At 32.2% G+C, this 15,678-nt stretch overlaps 1 protein-coding gene and 1 long non-coding RNA gene across 22 annotated transcripts in view; both read left to right on the top strand.

The window, feature by feature from the left end:
• tai (basic helix-loop-helix family member taiman) overlaps positions 1-15,678 on the top strand; it is a 693,988-nt gene that overhangs the window by 637,981 nt on the left and 40,329 nt on the right. The gene's annotated exons all lie outside the window — the stretch shown is intronic.
• LOC143193155 (uncharacterized) overlaps positions 10,217-15,678 on the top strand; it is a 28,793-nt gene continuing 23,331 nt past the window's right edge. Inside the window, exon 1 of the long non-coding RNA XR_013004950.1 lies at positions 10,217-10,557. This is a non-coding gene — a long non-coding RNA (uncharacterized LOC143193155). The remainder of the gene's footprint in view (positions 10,558-15,678) is intronic.

Here is a 15,678-nt window from a genome sequence, read left to right as displayed (position 1 = left end):
AAGTTCGCGCGTCTCTCCGAGCAATTTACCTCATCGGTTACTCATTCTCCCATCATCTGCCCACGCAAGAAAATATTCGCACTTTTTTACGTGCGCTCGCAGGAACCGCAGACAATTTCGAACGCTTCACAAACACCGTTCGATGCGGTTTATTTTCGATTACGCCTAAACTGAACTTTTCCTTTCGCTGGGCGAGCGTCAAAACACCCAAGCAATTTCGCTCTTGTCGAAAATTAATTGGTTTTGTTTAACGGCGTAAGAAATTAACCAAACTTCGTGCCGGCGCTGAACTCGATCCCCGTTCCGTAGCCGGAGCCGAACGGCATGGTGTCGGTTTGTTTTTGTAAACAATGGGGTAATTCCCCGTGTGTAATCAATAAAACGATTTGCCAAGGATACTATCAAGATGTTTCTGTCATAATAGGCTAGTTGACTGTAATAAAGAACGGCATTAATAATGATTTATAATAATATACTATAGAGAGATTATTAAAAATACATTTAGTTTAAAATTAACAGTAGAAACTAAATTTCGAAATTCGTCATGTTAAGTCAAACACTAATCAGAAACGCTACGAAACATTGACGTCACTTACCGTCTCCTAACCATCATTTCCGCATACCAACCATTGAACTTTTTGGAGCACTTTTATTTTATTTGGATTATTTATCTTATATTTCAGAGTTGGTAAAATTGTAGAGTTTGTAAAATTGGTTTTGTAACAGGTCAATTGAAAAGTCCCCGGCCTACCCAGTTTTTTTTATTCAACATAATTCCCTTCAAGGTTGATACGCTGATTATAGCGACCCTCCAACTTTTCGATACCATTTTTGTAGTATGCTTCAAAATAGGCCTCAGTTTCGACGGTCACCTCTTCACTCGACGAAAGTTTCTTCCCAACGAGCATTCTTTTGGGGACCAGATCTGAAGAATATGGTAGACGAGGAAGACGTGGTTCTTTTTCTTAAAATGCAGCTGTTTTTCGGCGATTTCGTCCTTCAAACGGTCCAATAACGCTATGTAATAGTCGCTGTTGATGGTCCTTCCTTTTTCAAGGTAGTTAATGAAAATTATTCCATGCGCATCCTAAAATACAGGCGCCTAAACCTTGCCAGCCGACTTTTGCGTTTTCCCACGCTTTGGAGCGGTTTCATCGTGTGCAGTCGACTCGGATGACTGTCGATTGGACTTCGGAGTGAAATTATGAAGCCCTGTTTCATCTATTGTCACATATCGACGCAAAAACTCGGGTTTATTACGCTTGATCATCTTCAAACACTGTTCCGAATCATCAACTCGTCGTTGTTTTTTGTCAAAAGTAAGCTTCGCGCGGCATCCACTTTACACAGAGCTTTCTCATACCCAAATATTCGTGAATGATATGATGAACACGTTCAGTTGATATCTTTAGAGTGTCTGCTATTTCGTTCAATTTCAATTTACGGTCATTCAAAATCATTTTGTGGATTTTCTTAATGTTTTCGTCGGTGACAATCTCTTTTGGGCGTCCACTGCGTTGACCGTCTTCGGTGCTCATTTCACCACGTCTAAACTTAGCATACCAATCCTTGATTTCCCTGGGACAGTGTCCGAAAACTCGGCATCGAGCCAAGTTTTTGCTTCAACTGTAATTTTTCCCTTCAAGAAGCAATATTTTATTGGAAAAAAAACTCTGAAAATAGTGTATTGAAATCTAGTGTTATATTTACTATATTTACTAAGATAAATCCAGATTCTATCGATAGCAAACCTACTGAAAAAATGTTTGATTATAATTTGAAAATACAAATACAACTGAATTTGGCAGGGTCAAAAAAATATTGGTCTTACATAATTAATAGTATCTACAACAAAAAAAGGTTTATGCCATATACATTTGATGATGGATGTTTGATTTTCTTAAACTTTTGACAGCTCTACGGAGCAAAAAAGGGTATACAGTATTGTATCAAATTCCCTTGCAATATTTGACTATAAGGACTTAATAAAATGAAATTATTCAGTCAAATCTGTCACCATTAGCCTGATGAAGTATAAGCCATCAAACTATTTGATGTACAACAAACAAGATATTATTTGGTATTGATTTTCTGTAATCTAGCCATTATGATATTTGATTGACACTTGTTGAAGGCCTGAGTTTAATGAATATTTTTCTTGGTATTTTTAGTAGTGAGCAACAGTGAATGTTTAGTGAGTTCAGTTAGAATTTTCTTGCGCCCATTTCCTTTTGTCTAGTTGGCATTCAAATCATATTAAATATACCTTTCCATACTAGTTCGTAACTGAAAAAAGAACAAAATTGTTAGACACTCATATATACAATAACCAAAACAAATGAGCCCTCAAATAATATTAACACTATTTTATAGTAATGCTCACCTCGGACCTTTAATTTTCCAAATCGTTTTAACATTATTCTATTTACATATCGAATAATTACACGTCTTTTAATACCATTCAACAGTGGATTGATTTTAAGGAATACTTAAAAAATGGATATGCTGATCAGTGTGGTGAATGTGGGGGATATAATGGAGATTCTTTCCTAATCATTTCCATGTGGATTTTCATGAATTTTACAAAATAAATCGCTTTATCTCACCTTATTTTTTCAAGTTCCAAGGGCTTAGCTCAAACATATGCTTACCATTTCTTGTTTTTAAGATTGTTTAACACTAGAAAACTGTTTTGAACAGCATAAAGATCAGCATTTCAACATGGGGTACCGAAACTATGTCATTATTTTATTCATAATTTGAAACTAAGAAAAAGAATATAATACTTACGCTTCAATTAGATTTAGTATGACATAATTTACGCCATATATCGTAAATCATCTCAAAAATAACTCACAGCTGTTGTTTAATGTTTCAATTTTATTTAAAGTTTTATTTTAACAATGTCAATTTTACTATTTTGACCATTTCAAATATTTTGTAAGACATCAATATTCTGATATTCTTCACCTAGTATCTCAATTGTTAAAAAAAATGCAAAAAAGTTGATCTTAACTAAATCTATTTTTGGTTTATCACGCCATTCTCTATTTCTCAATATAAGTGCCTAGAGTCTAAACTAATTAAAATTAATAATAATTAGTCAAAGTTTAGCTCTGGTTTAGTATCTAATATCTAATAGTTCTAAAACCTATAAAAGTTAATGATTAAGTTGTTCTCTATTTAGTTGACTCAAACATCTAAATCACAAAGTCACTCAATATAGTTCCCATTATACAATTTTACAAAAAACAGGATATTCCAGAGCATAAAAATAGAGGAGCATATCCTAAACAATCATATCCAGATTCAATGGGAAAACAAATCAAATTAGTCGATGATTATGTATGCGTTTTCGTCAGAGATTGAAATCTGTCAATTATTTTCCTAGTGTATGTTGGAAATGTGAATTAATTTTGCAGGATATCATAGATATGATCTATAGCCAGAAATAGACTTTACTTTTTCTTTCTTACACAGCGACAATAATAATCTATTCAATAAAGATCCGAAATTACGAGAACTATTGATGCATAATTTTAAAACTTTTCTAACATAAACGATTGCATAATACGACTTCTGCAGAATCTTAATAAATTACAGCCTTGAACCATTTCCTGTTGATTTGATATTTAGCTCTTCTTTGGTCTTCTCTAGTCTCTTCTAATAATTCATGTTTTACCTGAAGGATTATGCACGCTATTAATACGTTCGATGTTTTTGTATACATTAGTCGTGCCCGAAATTCTTCGATGGTTTTCTTGAGATTTCGTGTTGTTTTAGTAGTGAGCGTTGCGTTTGTCATTGTATTATAAACAACGGAGAAATTGTAAGCGTGTATAAAATCAGGAAGTTAAACTTAATTCGTTTATAATTATACGGTTGATGTTATTGCTTTGTTATGATAATAATCTCTACTGATTCATTCTTTTGTTTGTTTGTTTGCTTTAATAGGAAAAACATTAATTATTGAACAGAATCCTTCGAAATAAATATATCGGATAGTTTTAAGAGCGAATTAAAATTTATATTATATTATTAGGTATGGCATTTTTTTAAAGCATTTGTTTATTTAAAATAACTCTGTTTACTATTGTTGCAACTGTTGTTTATTATTCATTTATTTTTTTAGTGACTAGATTTACGGTTTAACACTGGTTCCAAACTGTGAATCTCAACTATCGATTACCTCCGATTAAGACCTTATTTTGAAGCAACAATATTCTTGAAGCCCACCGACTGTAACATTTTACATTCTTACCTGTTTATATGAATATTTATAAGAATGAATATACTGAACTGAATATGTGAATAGAAGAAGAAGAAATAAGAAGATAGAAGTTCTTCCCGCAAATTTTTCATTGGAATGTAAGAGTATACTTCCAGTGTAACCAAAAAATATTTCTTTTTATTTCTAGTTAAAATAACAACACACAATATCTAAGATTTAATTGTTATTTTAACTTTAGATAGCAGTATTCACAAGAAAGCGACTAAACATTAACTAATTAAAACAGGGTAGATCATTAGTACGAAACATTGACGTCACTTACCGTTTCCTAACCATCATTTCCACATTTCAACGTTTGAACTTTTTAGCGCTCCTCGATTTTATTTGGATTATAAATCTTATATTTCACATTTAAAAAGTTGGTTTTGTGCTACCAATGAAGAAAATATAAGCGAAAACACTGAAGTGGTCGATTCGTCGATAGAAACTGTAATAATAATTACATAATAACTTTAAGAAGAACCCTAAAACTTTTATAGAATCCAAGTGAGTAAATATTGCAGACATAGTAACCATGAAATGTAGTAGAATATTGAATAACATGAAGTACACATACTATCAGTATAACAATTAGCAAGAAAATTAATAAGTACAGGTAATATCTTTAAAAGAAATGAAAATTGTATCGATTGCAAACCTACTGAAAAATTTTACGACGATAATTTATGAAGATACAGATGCAAAAATGTATTTGACAGGACTACCAAAATATTCGTTTTACATAGTTGATTGTAACTACAACACAAAAAGGTTTAAATCATATATATTTGATGATGGATGTTTGATTTTCTGACACTTTTAGCAGCTCTGCACAAGTGTACTGTTCTAAAGTTCATTTTAATAATAGCTTTGCAAATTTAAAAGTACATACAACTGCAATACTTCATCAAGTACTTTACAAAATGTATGTTTGAGCATGCCTTAACATATTAAATTTCATCAGCCCCATCATTTGTTAAACTATCTGAAGGTTCTTTGAAAATTTGGGCTAGTTTTCATCCAATAAGTGTTGCAATTCATACTCCATACTTTGTTATTGGCATCAAAGTATCCAATTTTAAGTCGTTGAAACCAAAAACAACAATTGTGTTATAATGTAGCTGCATCCCCATAAATTTCTGAGTGCTCTCCTATGAATTCTTAAACTAGATCTCTGCTTTGTTTGTACTTGACTTTTGTGGCAACAGTTGGGGTAAGAATATATTTCTAACTAGGGATACAGAAAAACAAATCGATATATGGATATTTTCTGAAGAAAATATCAATATTTTTGCCGATATATCGATATTTTTGGCCGATATATCGATATTTTTTAGCCGATATTTTTCTATATTTTTTTATAATAAATATACTGAAAGATAGTAAAGTTATAAGACCTAGAATTGAATTAAAGTATTAGTATCCAAATGAAAACAGTACTGGTCAAGGCTACTTTCGTATAGTGTATGTGTGAATGGAAAGCCGTTTCCATTGTTCATAGATCGGTTAATTCGTTATGATTGGTGCGTTCGAACACGGCGTGACTTGCTACTATTTCTTGTAGACTTCTCATGACGCGGAATCCCCCGACATCGGGGTCCATTATTTCGCTTTTTTGCAAATCTTTTTGGCGTCCGGGAAAATCCGGTTTCTAAAGGGGTCATTCACGCTCCAGCGAATTGTGCCGGTATTGTAAGTGTGCGAACTTGAGGCAACACGTCGGATTAGGAAACAAAATGGACCGGATCGAAGTGGAAAAATACGATCCCCTTTGTCTAGCCACCCCGGCTGGTAACCAGTTATTATTTTATCATTTGACAGTTATGAGAAAAACGGGAAACCGATATAATTCTGTATTCAACGCCAAACCATCATCAGTGAAGTTTACTCATATTTCTGGCATCGAAATCGAGCACAATTTAGTAAAATCTCAGTTTATTGGTACTAGTGATGATATTAATAAAAATATTTGTATCAATCCTTTTCTAGATATATTTTTAGTAGCGAAATATGCAAAATATTAATATTGATTATATATCAGTGTTGCCATCTGATTAGAGATGCAGAGCTTAATGAATCTGTTGTGAATTTAAAATGTTTTGAGGTGTAGGCTTAATATAGAACCATTACAGGACGATTTTTTAAAATATTTCAATGTAGATCAAGTCAACAACAGTGTATCATGGACATGAATATCTCTCCCATCGCATGTAAACATCTGGAAACAGTTGCTTCATCAATGGTTAAGCTGTCTGAAAGTTTTTTGAAAATTCGGGCTGGATTTTCCTCCAATACGTCTTGCGATTTCTCCTCCAACCGTTTTGGCCCTCCGGGGCTTTTTTTCTTATTGGCATTAAAAACAAAACCAACTATTAGGATATGATGGAGCAGAACCATCACCGGTTTCTAAAAGGATCTGATGGTTTAAGCAGCAGATTTCCACAGTGCAATCAACCAATGTAATTAATATCGAAAATGTGATTTTTAACCCTTCATATTAACGTCTATATACTCGGAATAACTCATACACTATTCACAAGAGCTTTTCAGGATATATTTTATTGTCAGGGGGAGGATACAGTCAAAACAAGCTGGAAGGTATTGATATTGCCATTTGCTTTATCCTAAGATTGAAACTCACCCAAGCATGAGTTAAGAGCATTAAGACCTCAATGGCAAATAATTCTCCACCACAAAGAGACTATCACAAAATGAAAACAGGTGTTTTAAGCATATGAAACGTTAATTTAATGGCCTATATGTACTATATGTGGTGTATCATTTGATATGAAGTATAACATAACGAAGACAACGTTTTTTGACGTCATGAAGTGTTTATTATTTACAAAATGTTTGGAGGATGCCTCACTCACACTGGATAAAATACCTCAAGTGTTGTTTCATATGGAATCGCTTAATGTAAAAGAATCATTGTTTTATTATATAAAATGCCCATATATAAAAGGCAACCTTAATCACGCGTTATCTTCTAAATATATTTTTAGTTCTATGATATATATTGATATATATTTTTAATAAAAATAATCATTTTTTGTCAACTATTTCTGTTCAATCAATGATACATTTTTTTAGAATTACGTTCAATAAGTAACAGAGTTTTCACCAGTAATAACCAGAATAGATTTAAGCGATACTTAATGTTAGCAACTAAAGAATGTGTCTGGTCAAAAAACTCGAACTAGTTCTTTGGAATACTATTTGAGAAAATCGATTTTTTAAAGTTTTTTACCAAAAAATCTTAATCGTGTAAGAATATACCCTTAAGAACGTTTTTTTAAATCTAAATTATTTACAGATATGTACCTATTTTAGTGACTCGGTATCTAAAAACAAAACTTTAAACGTGTTGTTGTCGAAACTAGTTCTTTCGAGTTGGTTGACATGATCTACTGAATCTCATGTTCTACTGAACCGAATTAGTTTAAATTTGGTAACCTTAAACCTTCGCACTAGAAATATTGATTTTTTAAAATTTCTAGACTGGAATACCCCCTTAGGATTTGACATTTAACGAAACTTAACCCAAGTATTCTATTTCTATCATGTTTTTAAAGTTTATTTGATGAGATATGTACTTTATTATTATATCCACTTTGTTTATTTTAAATTGTCCCGATTCTGTAATTTATTTCAAAAAAGTCAAATATCTAATCAATTTTCCACCAATGGTTGAGTTTCAATTTTTTCATACGCATAAAACAATCAAGTTTGCTTCGATCTTCCCTTTTCCGGTGTTGGTTTTTTCCTTTTCTCTCTGTTCGTGTTTACATTCCGCGTGATGTAACAGCTCTGATGTAATCTGACCTTCAAGCAATTGCCTATCGAGTGTGCTATTCCACCTGTCACTCAAAAAATATTTCGCTTAATGTATTAAGAATCGTCATCCAAAGAAAAAAAGCACCAGAACTGATCGTTATATTCTGCATTGTTGTTTGTGAAACATGCAGCTAGCCAGGGTCGGCATTACAAAATACTCACGGTCCTGTTTTTTTTTTTGCTCGGTTTTTATGGTTTTACTTATTTCTTTCATTCTGTGTTTCGTCTCGTGCAGCTTTATGCTGAGATTTTTTCACCTTTCTTTTTCCTTTTTTTATGTCGATATTTTTAACTTTTAGTCTTTAGTTTTTATCGGTTTAATTTTTTTAACAACCTTTTCGAGGGTTGGTCTTAAATTCATGACCAGTGAAGGCCAGATGGTGGTTACTAATCAGTATTATGGGGTCAGTCACGGTCATTCACCCTTCCTTCAGTCAGCTTTAGTATTTTGCAATTTTTCTTAATTCTACTACCCCAATCCTGTCTTATTGAATGAGTGACAATTCTTACCTCCCAATCTGTCTATCATGTGGAATGAATGGAACATAATTTATATACGGTGGGATATATGTTTCCTGGTGTTATTGAAACTACACCTAATTTTTTTCAAGTGAGTACATCGTATTCATCTGATTATTTAGGGTAAACATAGTTGATTCTATTAGTTCAATCATCCAACACATTTTCGATTATATTTCTATTTCTTAAATAACTCGATAGATCACAGTTCAATTGAAAAGTCCCCGGCCTGACACATAGATGGCACTACTAGAATTAAATCCATATGTTTTTTAGTTAGCCCTAAACCACAAAAGATGCGTGTATAAATTTGACAGCTGTCGGATCATTAGTTTGTGAATTATCGCATTTTGGGTGAAGGAATTTCGCGTGTTAATAAAATATAGTTTTTTGAAGGGAAAAAAATTCAGTTGAAGCAAAAACATGGCTTGATGCCGAGTTTCCGGACAATGCCCCAGGAAAATCAACCAACAAGGATTGGTATGCTAAGTTTAGACCTGGTGAAATGAACACTGAAGACGGTGAAAGCAGTAGACGCCCAAAAAAGGTTGTTATCGATGAAAACACTTTAAAAAATCCACAAGATGATTTTGAATGACCGTAAATTGAAATTGAAAGAAATAGCAGACACTCTAAAGATATCAACTGAACGTGTACATCAGGTTATTCAGGAATATTTGGGTATGAGAAAGCTCTGTGCGAAGTGGGTACCGCGCGAGCTCACTATTGACCAAAAACAACGACGAGCTGATGATTCGGAGAAGTGTTTGAAGATGATTAAGCGTAATAAACCGGAGTTTTTGCGTCGATAACTTTTCTTTTTTAACTCTTAATAATACTGTCCAAAAAGCCTCTTCTTTAGTCTTCAAAAATGCGTCGTTATTGCAGAGAAACATGGATATATTTCTTTTGACTGCCGACATTGCTAGAAAACAGTTATTTTATGTAACAAAATGTCAAAACTGTCTAATTTAACAGTTGGATTGCATTGTTAAAGTATCCTTTTTACCAACTTTCTATCTGGACTGGACCTACAGTTTAACGTGGACTCCGAACCACAGTCCACAGAACCAGTAGGCATTAGGCCTACCGACTGGCGAGTGACCTACTTAGAATTACAAATCCCAGAAGACATCTGGTCTTACTCAGCTTGGTTACTGGCGTGATGGGATCATTTTTCTTGTCGAATTTTACACTCTTGCCTAGAACAATCACAAATATTAAACAATCATAAACATAAATTTACAACCATGCCCCAGCAGGATTCGAACCCGTGACTATCGTAACAGTAGGTGGAACGTCCTATCGTCTTTACCACTGCGCCAACCAAGCCGGCAGATTACATTGTTCAATTTATGTTTAGGTTGTTTATATTAATACTTCGCATGTCAACAGATGTCGCTGATCAAAATACCTGCAAGCATCTAATATGTGCCAAGCCGGAAACTGATTGACTGATGCGTTAATAAATAGCAATTAAATTTATTATTCATTACCTATTAATATGCAATGCAGTCTTTCGAATATAAAGCGATATAAATAATGGGTTGATCTAGTTATTCTTCTATGAAATGAAAATGAAACAGATTCGCCGGTGATGCTGCCGGCCGACTGGTTGGATGTGGTAACCGACCGACTGACTGGCCGTCTAATTCTCGGAATCGCCGTTGAAAACAAAAGGAATGCAAATGTCTAGCTGACGTCAGCGCGACATGGTGCCTCTCCGGGATGGTTCCCTCTTCGTCTGGCGCGGGGTGGCGCTCGGCCGTGGTGCGCGTTGCTTGTCGCGTTTCAGTCTCCAAGCGCTCGGTTTTGTTTTCGCGAAGAAGACGGACGGACCGCGAGTCGCGGCTCTGACGGAGGTTAATTCATCTGTCGGATCCGATACCGGAAGTAGCCGGACATTATAATTCCACCGATTTATATACAAAGTAGGTACTAGTTTAGATAAGCGTTTTTAGTCGGGCTTTCGTCGAGTTGTACACTTCGATTAACAGGTTCCTACATTCACGATAACCAGCTGTCGTCGAATCGTTCTCTTTTATCAAGGCCACAACATATTTATGCTATTATTATTAGATAAATTACTATTTCCCACATATATTATAGTTATCGCGAGTGTTGCCACGGTTTGCAATAACACTGGATAAAGGAAGAAGGAAAGCGTCAAAATTAATTAAAATAAGCTTACAAAATATTTCATAATTACTCCATTACCGTATTGATCAATTCTTTCAGCTTATGTAATAATATGGAACCCAATGTTTATTTTATAATATTAAGCACTTTTTTAATAACGCTGTTAAAACTACATTTGTAACGATTTTGAAATGATCGTTACTTGATTTAACAGACTACAACAGGGCTGATTGTTGTTTGTTTGTGCTTCTCACAAAACATAAAGAGAATAGAATGGAATACATTACTCATGATAAAGTTTAGATTTGTTTTGCCATCAGAGGGTACCACTGTAAATTATAATAGTAATAAATATAAAATCGCATTAAAAGTAATAAAATACATTTTGTTGAAGTATGTTTCACATTTTAAGTAAATATTTCTTAAATATATGAAAATATACTGAATAATTTTACGAAAAAGTTCTCATTACAACAGTTACGAAGGCCACTATTTATATTTCGGGAATTGGCAACACTGTTGTCATGTGAGTCCATCTGACAATTCCATCGTAAAGTTTGACATGTGTGCAAAATGATTAAGCAAGATCGCCTATTGCGAGATTAAGCACTTCAAAGAAAATGGTGGTCTGTCTCTTCGGGAATACTGGTCATATTGCAACACTGCCTCTAGAAGATCGTAGAACAGTAAATTCTGATTGGTACACAATCATTTGTCTGTCAGAAGTCTTCGGTGAAATAAGGAAAATAAACAAAAGACGCCGGACTGTTCTTCATCATGACATTGCGAGCTCTCACACATCGGCTCAAACAAGAGACTATTTGAGCACTCAAAACATCGAATTGATGGGTCATCCGCCATACAGCCCTGATTTGGCACCCAATGACTTCTTTTCGTTCCCATCCATGAAGAATAAACTGCGTGGTCAACGATTTTCATCGCCCGAAGAAGCTATTGAAGCGTTCAAAAATCATGTTTTGAAGATACCTCATTCGGAATGGAATAAATGCTATGAAAATTGGTTTAAGCGTGTGCAAAAGTTTTATATTTATAAATAGTGACCCTCGTATAAACAAATATGAATAATTTTCCCAACTCACCATATTGTATTAAATATATATTGCACTTAAGATCGTTTATTTTTAATTTTTTTAAACATATTTATTATAAGAAAAATATGATTGTAATTTATCCATTAAGCTTAATTATATGTATATGTATGAAATAGAAAAAAAAAGTTCTATCTTTTCCCTTTACAATTATATTAACCTCCCTAATTCGCCAGAACAAACATTACTTAATTATTCATAAGTACAATATCTTGTTCAAGCTGCTCCACAACTTACTGTATTAAAACTACAAATGTTTGCTGATATAAAACATTACTAAAGTGTGTTATTATCTTGGGTCTGGTCCATAATATTGGTATAAAGTCAAGTCCAGATATTGCTTCCTTTACTATTAGTTTATAATACATACCAAGCTTTATTATTTTATACATATCATACTAGCGAATTCGGTTACAATTGTAATTGAAGAGCTATAATAAAACGCATTATCTTACTTCAGTTTAATTTGGAAACCCACAAAAATTATGTTTGTACACACTTGTTCTTTTTACAGATTCCCATTTTACTAACGTAAACAAATTGACTTTTCTCCATATTTTCATTTCCAATTGGTAGGGAAAAAGTGTCTGTAAACAAAGATATGTTATATATTTAAAATCAATTATACACACTGGTCATATTGAAGGACTTCCTATTTATATTATAAGTAGGGACTGCATCTTTACTAAACAATGGTCTTCCACATTTGGATTTATAGTCAGTCTATCAAAAATGCAAAGTACGAACCTACTAGGTCTTATATAAGTACGTAATCTTCTTCTGATATGGAGCAGGGAAATATACTATAACCTAGAACGCAACAGATAAGTGTATAACCAAAATTCTACGAAATACTAAGAATGATTCATTTCAGCAGTACTATGTGAAAATTGTCGTTAAATATAACAATGTTATTTGAGATGTTTTGTTATATTAGCTGGTATTAGGTGTTATATTTTGGTGTAGAATAAAAAATGAAGATATAACCTAGTTTACTAATAAATTAAAGAAACCATATATAATATTAAAAGTATCAGAAAATCAATATGCAAACACGTAATGGTAAAGAAAATGAAGCTCGAAATTTGTTGCAACTACGTATATTAAGCTCTCCTTGTATATTTTCTAATTTTTGTTAATATATGTACTAGTACCAGTTCCTAAAGCCAATTCCCATGAGGATAGTTCCACACAAAATCAATCAAAGTAAATTGAAGCATTTTTAATTCGTAATAATGTCCTAATATGTCGTAATATTTATTATGCGACGTGCTGTACATTTCAATACTAACGCATTATTTTTAAGTAATATATAGATATAAATTAATACATTACTTCTAAATCTGACTAATGGACATTCCCAATGTTACAACATCAAATACATAAAGCTGACTACTAATTGTTTTATAATTATTCAACATTACCCACATTGGTTTAACTAATAAAATATTTTAACTTACACTGACTGTATGAATAAATTATAAATTGTTCTTATTTTCCCATAAAGTAAACGTTACCATTCATAAATGAGTTGATAAAAGATATATTACCAAATAGTAAATGCTACGATATTTAATAATAATTGTACTTGAAGTCGTTATCATCAAAATGATTCATTATCATCAGGATTGCATCAGCATTAATATTATAAATTGGTTTAATGAATTCTTAAATAATTATAGTGTTATCTAACCATATCCCGAAACCATTTGGTCTGAAATATGGAAACAACTTTCTATAGCATTTCCAAAATCGGATCAAAAACAATGTTCATATAGAAATGTTTTTTAATTATTAATAATGACATTAATTGTCTTTGGTATTTAATTACCGTTGGGTGCACACATTTTGAACATATAGGATATATGTAAATATACCACAGATATACAGCTAATACATCGAATTTTATAAACATATATCATAATTTAAAATAACAAATTACTTAAATTAAAGAAACGAAAAATTAACATTAAGTACTAAGTAATATGAGATGTTAAATTTTATGAAGTTCGAAAATAAAAATATAAATTATCCATAAACATTTAGAAGCCAAATAATTACACAACTTAAAATACAATAATTCATTGAAACTCAAGTAAACTAGCTCATTGTTATTGATAAATCCCATTTTATTACTGGCATTTATTAAATTTTATTTTACTATAGGGATTACGATAGAAAGTTGTAATTTACCCATAATCTTCTGTAAACAAACATAACTCAAAAGTTACAAAATAATCTAATACCCGCAAAAGTTTACTCGATTTATCTAAAGTAATATAACTCTCTTGTCTAAATCATATGTAATATTTAGAGCTTTATCTAAAACAATTGATTTTAATTTAATGATAAATTACTCTGGTCCCCTTACATAAAGGAAATGGTTAGAAAATATCTTAAAAGCTTTCCTACGAATATATCACCGAGTACCTCAGAGTAACGGGCATAATAAGAAAAAGAAAGTAAGCCAACTCTGATAACAGTAGGACGACTTAAAAAAGTATCATAGTCACTGGGTATTCAGGTGGTTTTGATAAAGAAGCGAAAACTTTAAACATAAATCAATGTAAACGACACTTCAAGGGAAAGTCGCTTTTCTAAAGCGCTGAAAAGTCAGGCTTTTTAAGAAACATCTTCAGACCCGAAAACTAATGTAGAATGTTTAAAAGTTTTCATTTTTTAAACATATTTTTATAATAAATTCGAAACTGTATATAACAGTATATAGATGACTTAAAACTACAATATGTGCGAAAAAAAATTAAAAATTATTGCCAGAAAATTATTTTTGTTGAAAGATATCTGCGTAAAAAATTGATACTTCTATTCAAAAGTAATCAAGATATAAGGAAAAGAAGTTCGTAGGTTCGCAGAAAGTCTGACAGGAATATATATCGAATATTTTGGATAAATGATGAGTGAAAATATAAGGCATTTTTAGAAAATTTACTAAACATGTAAATTATTTTGTACTGACATTATAAGAACCTAAAAGTGTTGAATAGACATTATCGAAACTAACCAAAAATGTTACTGTTGAAATAGCTCATAATATTAACATTTACATATAAAGGGTGTCAAATTAATCAAGTAACAATGAACTTAGTTGTCTTAATTCTTAATGTCTTAATTGTAATTACCTCAAGGTGGCCATATAAAAATATTTTTAAAAGTACAAGAGAAAATACTACTCTCATTGTCCTATTGTTGACAAGTGATTAGTCCATTTAAAATTCTCTCGATAAAGGCTATTACATTGACATCACAAAATAAAATATACACTACATTAAATACATTAATTAAATAACTAGATACCTTTCAATAAAAATTATTTCGAAGAATGCTCCCAAAACTAGAAATGCTACTCAAATTTGAAACAAAAACCTATTTAATTTTTTTTTTGCTCTTCGATCTATTCTATAATAGGGATTCACGATGATTTCAAGGCTTTCCGACATTTCGGCTCGAAATTAACTATTCTCGAACAGAAACCATGATAATTACCAAGTTTTTGCGCACCTATCATTATAAAACTGGAATTCAATAGCAGAAGTATTAGTTTCAGTTAGGAGGCGATATTACTAAAATAAAATTAATCCAATATTATTTTTTGTTCAGTGAAAACCAATGAATCATTGAACGTTGGACTCTCCAAGCCATCGACCATGACACTAAGAACCATTTTGTTAATTCACTTTTTTAGGTTCGTTACCAACATTTAAAATAAACGAAGTTATCGAAATAGTTTTCGACTTTCGTAAATAACACGGTAAAGTTTAAAAACGGGGGAATTTAAGCAAAGCC

Source organism: Rhynchophorus ferrugineus, unplaced genomic scaffold (genome assembly GCF_030347505.1).
Source record: "Rhynchophorus ferrugineus isolate W39M unplaced genomic scaffold, kcgeb_rfMv2 rfM3, whole genome shotgun sequence".
In the NCBI taxonomy this organism is placed as follows: Eukaryota; Metazoa; Arthropoda; class Insecta; order Coleoptera; family Curculionidae; genus Rhynchophorus; species Rhynchophorus ferrugineus.
This window is presented reverse-complemented; position numbering and strand designations above follow the sequence as displayed.